Source organism: Odocoileus virginianus, chromosome 11, assembly GCF_023699985.2.
Source record: "Odocoileus virginianus isolate 20LAN1187 ecotype Illinois chromosome 11, Ovbor_1.2, whole genome shotgun sequence".
In the NCBI taxonomy this organism is placed as follows: Eukaryota; Metazoa; Chordata; class Mammalia; order Artiodactyla; family Cervidae; genus Odocoileus; species Odocoileus virginianus.
The window spans coordinates 7,056,434-7,063,793 of NC_069684.1; positions in this window are offsets into that span (position 1 = coordinate 7,056,434).

Sequence of the window (7,360 nt, forward strand, 5' to 3'; positions counted from 1 at the left end):
GTTACTATACACTTGGGCAAGTTTTCCTAAGCTGCCCCTGCCTCAGTGTCTTATCTGTGAAAACTGAACGTGAAAGTCACTGAGTTGTTTCCTACTCTTTGCAACCCAGGCCAGAAAACTGGAGTGGGTAGCCTTTCCCTTCTGCAGGGGATCTTCCCAACCCAGGGATCAAACCCCAGGTCTCCCACGTTGCAGGCGGATTCTTTACCAGCTGAGCCACCAGGGAAGCCCATCTGTAGAAGGACGTAAATAATCATATCTACTTCAAAAGGGTATTGTGAGTATTCAAAAAATTACTTCATATAAAGTGCTTGGAATGATATTTGGCACTTCCCAACTGCAGTTGGGAATACCATTTTTATTGATGTGAAGATAAAAAGTACCATAAAGGCAGTGCCTCACAGAATAAACAGACCTCTCCTACTATTGATTTTTATTTATTCATTTTAAAATACCTATTTTCATTTATTTACTATGAATGATTATTATAAGCTACTATAAATGGTTCATTCATCATAAGTTGTTTCTTTTATCCAGGGGCAGCTCTGGGTCTTCTTCGCTGCACGTGGGCTTTCTCTAGTTGCGAGCAGGGGCTACTCATCATTCAGCGTGTGGACTCCTCACTGTGGTGCCTTCTTGTTGCGGGGCACAGGCCCTGGAGCACGGGCTTCAGTAATTGCGGTCTATGGACTCAGTAGCGTTGGCATCCGGGCTTAGTTACTCCAGGGCATGTGGGATCTCCCCAGGCCAGGGATCAAAGCTGAGTTCCCTGCATGGGCAGGTGGATTCTTAACCACTGGACCACCAGCAGACATCTCATACTGTTACCTGAAATTCAAGGCCTGTATGTCCCCTAATGGGTGCCTGGTGAACGTCCCGTCACCTTTCCCACTGTGGAGAACCTCGGTCCATAGAGTGTGTGCGTACAGTGAGCTCAGTGCCAGCGCGTGGGATGCTGCAGCGCTGGGCTGTCCCCAGTAAGAAGGGGCACAAGCAGGGTGCTTAGGTTTTGGAGTTTAAAGCAGTGAGTGAGAGACCATGGTGAAGTAATGTTATGGACTGAACTGTGTCCCCTAAATCTAGGTGCTGAGATCCTACAACCCCTCGTGTCTCTGAATGTGCTCTGACTTGGAGATAGGGTCTTCACAGAGTTAAGCAAGTTAAAATGCAGTTATTAGAATGGGCCCACCATCTGGGGACACCAGATGTGACTGGTGTCCTTATACAAAAGGGAAATTTGGACGTAGAGATGAATAGACACTGAGGGAGGAGGATGTGAAGAGACACATCGAGGAGACCTCCATCTGCGAGCCAAGGAGAGAAACCTGGGACAGACCCTTCCCTCCCTCGAAGGCCTCAGAAGGAACCGACCTTGCTGAGACCCCGATTTTGAACTTCTGGCCTCCAGAATTGTGAGACAATACATTTCTGTGGTTTAAGCCTCCCAGTCTGTGCTCCATTGTTCCAAATGCAAACTAATTTGGAAACTAGCAAGCTAATATGGCTAGGTTGGAGAGCTCCAGATTGGTAATATTGCCGACTGAATTCCTAGTCCCAGTTCAGCCTAGGGACACGGCCAGCAAAGGCCTGGAAAGGCAGCGAGGTCCAGAACCTGAATCAGCCACTGCTTGTGGCCACTCTTGCCTTCATGCAGGGAAAGGGGAGGGCTATGTCTTCAGCACAGCCAGCCTATTACCGCTGGTGAGCTCACAGGACAAGCTGTGTCTTCCATCTGGCCCAGTGCTGGGCCCTGAGACCAAACAAACAGTCCCCTGCCAGTGTGTTAAGCGGGCTGCGGGGGAAGACCACCAGAAGAGTGTCATTTGAGGGGAACCAAAAGCTGAAAGCATGAGCCCACACACAGACACTCACTTTTGCAGTAGCTGAAATTACCATAACTAAGGTGATTTCTTAGTGATCTTCTCCAGAAGACACTTTCTTGTTTTTCTTTTTTCTGGCTCCTTTGCGTGGCCTGCAGAGTCTTGTTCCCTGACCAGGGATTGAACATCTGAGGACACAGCAGTGACAGCTTCGAGTCCTAACCACTGGACCACCAGGGAATTCCCTGGAAGACGTATATTCTAGAAGCAGAAAATCTGAGTTGGGAGGGCCCTTCAAATCCTCTAGTCTCGGGGGGAATTAGAGATGTTGTTTGACCCACAGAATTGTTTTAACATCAGGAGCTTTCACGAAACATCCAGATCCTTAGCATCTCTTGAAGAGTTGAACGCCTGGGACAGCTTGGTCGGCAGCTCCATCAGGCAACAGCTGCCCATTTAGAGGGAGTCCAAATGTAACAGTCAGGACAACCCTGCCCTACTGGATTCACTCCTTTACTTTAATTGCCTGATCCTGTTGGCATATGACTTTGCAACCTGTAGTCCAGATATCCCTTTTTTAAAGGTGATAAAACTGAGGCCCCAAGAGGTCAAGTGGTTTGCTTGAGGTCACACAGTAAATTAGCCACAGAGCCAAGACTAGAACTCAAGCCCAGAGCTCCTTCCTCCTGGATCCTGATGAGCACCCCAGCCAGAGGCCATTCTGACTGTGCTGCGCTGGTTGCTAAATCTTGTTTTAAGTTACCCACGCATCGAGACACTGTTGGTACCATGGCGAACAAAGCACAGTTCCAACTCTTGTGTCCCCGTACTGAAGAACCAACGAGAGGGGATGAAGCAGGAAGAATCAAGGAAGAGATCAGGAGGAACTTCCTGGCTCTTCAAGTGAGAGCTGGCAAGAGGCCACCCTGAGGTCTCTTTTGCTTGAGACATGCCTTATCTGCTTGGTCTGAGGAATCAGAACATCTTGTGAGTCCCTGTGACGGCACTTTGAAGCTGAAATGCCAATGCTTTGGTCACCTGATGCGAAGAGCTGACTCATTTGAAAAGCCCCTGATGCTGGGAAAGATTGAAGGCAGGAGGAGAAGGGGACAACAGAGGGAGAAGATGGTTGGATGGTATCACCGACTCAGTGGACATGAGTTTGAGTAAAGTCTGGGAGTTGGTGATGGACAGGGAAGCCTGGCGTGCTGCAATCCGTGGGGTTGCAAAGAGACACGACTTGAGTGACTGAACTGAACTGTGAGGGCTCTAGAGGAATCTGCTCTATGATCTCAAAAGAGCACTCTCGGGATTCAAACATTCCCCACGTGGCTTGAACCTGCAGTGTTCCCAGCCTTTTGCCCTCTGTCCCCCCTCAGGTGAGGCACTGCTGAGTCACCCGTGAGTCTGAGTTTCAGGCAGTGGGATGTACGTTTCAGCACAGGCGCCCTGATTCACACCTATAGGAAACTGGGGAATTTCCCTCTCTGGCTCCCAGGCAGCTCTTAGGTGGGAGTGCTGTTTAATGGCTAAGTCGTGTCCAGCTCTTTTGCAACCCCATGGACTGTAGCCCACCAGCCTCCTCTGCCCATAGGATTCTCCAGGCAAGAATACTGGTGTGGGTTGCCATTTCCTCCTCCAGGGGATCTTCCTGATCCACGGATCGAATGCACAACTCCTGCATTGCAGGCAGACTCTTTACTACTGAGCCATCAGGGAAACCCTGAGCTGGTGAGGTGGGTTCTTTTTCACGACCCTGAAGCTTTAGGCTCTGCAGTATGAAGTACAGGACAGTAAAGCCATGTGACCCAAATCCTCCTCACTTCTTGGTCGGGTAGAGGGCATGGCAACTGGCATCTGTCCCAACGGCTCAGTACAGTGGGGAGTGTTCCTGGAAGCAGTGACAGCAAATAAGCTCTGAGACGAGCCTGAACATCAAGGGGGCTGCTAAAGAAGGGGTGGGGACTGCAGGCTAAACAGTCCGATTCTCTGCTCTGTCAGAGGAACTCAGACCCCAGCCAGCCTCTGGAAGGCAATTCTGGAGCCCATCAGGTCTATCCCAGGTTCTTTCTGTGGTCTGGTTTATCTCTGCCTCCATCAAGGGTTTCAAGGGACTAGGGCTCCGGGGAGCCTAACACACTGTCTGAACCACAGCCTAAATTGTAATGCATTTTGGTGTTGCCTCTTCCTCGTCCCCTTTCCCTCCATAGACTGCACCCCAGAATGCCATCCAAATCCTAGAAGCACTGAGATTTCTGCAGCAGAAATAAATTCATAAATGAATCTCATGTTCCAACCTAGACAACGACATAGACTTTGGCCCCATACTTGAGTAGAATTCCCAAGAAAGTGTTCACAGTTATTTGTTTCTGACTGTCTTTTAGCCATGGACCAAGATGAGCCCTGGTAAGTGTTCTCAGAGAAGCAGCTTTCTTTATTCCAAACTTGGGTATGTATGAGAGGAAGAGGAGGAGGAGGAAAACAAGACTCAGTAACTCCCTTGGAAGTACAAGAGTCCACTTCCATCTCCCCTGGCAAAGGAAGCTTTAGACCTGCAGACAAAAGAACCAAATAACAAGTTACAAGCATGAGGGCTCATAGTCCCCACTGCAGATACGCTGCTCTGCTAGGGTAGAGCGGTGTTGTGATTCTAACTTCATGGTCAGCACCGAGCAACTGATCCTGTGCTTATCAGCAGCTGTGAAAGAGATCCTGGATATGAAAGCTCTCTGAAATTGATAAGTGGGTGGGAGGGCTTCTTACTGCCATTATCTACTTTTTGTTTCCTCCTGTAAATCATTCTCTGCTCGCCTCAGTCAAGTCCTTGGGGGCAGCAAGGAACAGGCCAGACAGAAACTCTGGTAAGCCACGAGCTCCCAGCACAGGGCCAGGCGCGGGGTAAACTCCAGGAGCACAGAAGAGTGTGTTGACTTCAGAAAAATGAGTTGTCTGGGGATACAAGATCTTTGGGGGGCAGTGTGGTGAGAAACTGGACTTTTTTTGTTGTTGTTCAACAAGACTAATTGACTGAATGTGTTTTATCTTGTCTCCCTCCCCAGGCCATTCCAGTAAAATGACAGTGAAGGAATAAAAAAAAGGGGGGGGGGTATTAACTCACGAGGTTAAGAGGGGACAAAAGGACAAGCAGGGAGATAAGATGGGTTGAAAGATTTCAACAGAAAATATTAGGAGATGAAATATTGTTTCAACAAAAACAAGGAGTGGGGAGGGGTGATATTTTTATTATAAAGCTTTCAGTACTATTTGATTTTAAAGCAGATAGACATAAAATTTAAGAAAAGTTTTATTATGAGGACTTCTTTGGAAAGAAAGGAGAAGGGCCCCAGGGAGTCAGGAGACACCTGGGCGTCAGATCTTTCTTTGGTGCTTCGTGAGAGCAGGGCTTACACTGTTGCTGTCTGAGCCCAAGCCCCTTCCTCTGAAGGAGCTGAACAAATCCCACAGTTGCCTTCTAGTCCTAACAATTCCCACTTCTACAGGTAAGTTCTATGGGCATAGCTGTCGTCCCCAGGAAAACCTGAACTTTGGAGTTAGTCCAAACTTGTCTCGAATTTCCCTTCTTGCAATTCCCAGCTGTGTGAACTGGCTGGGCTTCGGTTTACTCCGCTCACACACAAGGATACTGCCCATGTCTCGGAGCTGGCAAGAGGATTCAGTGACATAAGTCAAGTGGCAAGTGTTCCTTTTCTCCACTTCTGCACCTCCCACCTTTAGGCAGGGATCTGCACCAGGCATTGGCTTAGTTAAAACCCAGAGGGTTCAGAAGTGAATTTGGTTTGGTTTTGGTTTAGTTGCTAAGTCATGTCTGACTCTTTGTGACCCCGTGAACTGTAGCCTGCCAGGCTCCTCTGTCCATGGGATTCTCCAGGCAAGAACACTGGAGGGGGTTGCTATTTCCTTCTCCAGGGGATCTTCCTGACCCAGGAATTGAACCCTGGTCTCCTGCATTGCAGGCAGATTCTTCACCCACTGAGCTATGACAGAAATGAGTTACAGTGTATTTATTCTTGGGGCAGAGAGAACAGTGAAGCACCTCATTTCTGTTGATTGGATTATAGGCAAGGTCCAAGTGTGGATGTCAGAGCCTAGTGAATAATTCCTTTGGGGAGATGTGGTTAACTAAAGGGCAGACAAGGGAGAACATCAGTGAGAGGTTCTTGGACCTGGCACCTGCCCCACCTCCACCCTCCATCCCTCCACCCCTCCTCTGTGGGAATCTCTTAGCAGAGTCCGCATACCCAGCCTCAACCTAGAGTAGCCTCCTATTCAATTACTTGTGGTTCTGCTGAAGAGGTAAAGATGGAGTCCACAGGGATTTCCACTCTCTCGAGTGTCTCTAGACTTGCGCACTGATTTCCACACTATGGGCTCCCTCCCACACTAATTTTTTTTTACATCACTTGAAACTTTAGCTGTATAGCATTCAAAAAGGTCATCCTTTTTGAATCTGGAGGCTGTCCCTGGGCGCTTACAGCCTGAACCACATCTCAGTTCTTGCAGCCTGATTCCCAATTTGTCTGAGCTAAGCAGAGGCCTACGAGGTGACTAAACAAGATAGAGGGTTAACCCAATCCAGGAAAAAAGAGATTTACATATGAACATAGGAGTTCAGCATTGATCTTGACCTGAGAGTCAAGATCCAAAAAGGATCCAGATCTTTTCTAAGACGGACCGAAACCAGAGCCCTGGGTCCATCCCAAGAGAGCCGCAAGCATCATTCCTTCATTCATCCTCCAGTAAATATCTATTCAGTGCCTCCTATTCACCAGACAAAATCCCCACCATCAGGAAACTTACTGCCTCCCACTGTCTTCCTCTACGCCTACTGAAGCCCTCTGTTTAAACTTTCACTTATATATCCTTCTACTATTGTGCCCCCCTCCTTTCCCCCCAGCCTCCACCTCCACCCTAATCTCTCCTAAGGCCCTTTGTGAGCTCCCATAGGTTTACTTTCCTGGTCGAAAGCATTCTGTGAGACTTAGAGGAGGAACTTACCGTTGCCAGGGGGAAGGAATAGTTAGGAAGTTTGGGATGGACATGTACACGCTGCTATGTGTAACATAGATAATCAGCAAGGACTGACTGTACAGCACAAGAAACTCTGCTCAATGTTAAGTGGCAGCCTGGATGGGAGGGGAGTTTGGGGGAGAATGGAAACATGTACAAGTCCCTTCGCTGTTCACCTGAAACTCTCCCGATATTGCTAATCGGCCATACTCCAATATAAAATTAAAAGTTTAAAAAAATTTCTGTGACTCCTCAATGTTTGTTGAGTCAAGAACCTTGATTCACTCATCAAACAAATGTTTACTCTGTATCTGCTGTGTGCCAAGCTCTGTTCTAGGTGCTAGGGATACATCAGTGAGCAAGAGAGATAAAATCTTCTCTTCTCCTAGTGCTTATATTCCAGAGAGAAGATGACAATCTGAGTAAAGATCTAAGCTCGTGAACCCTGGGGATAGCAGAGGGAAGGCGGTTCCAGAAAGAGGGGCTGGCAAGTGCAGAGGCCCTGGGGTGAG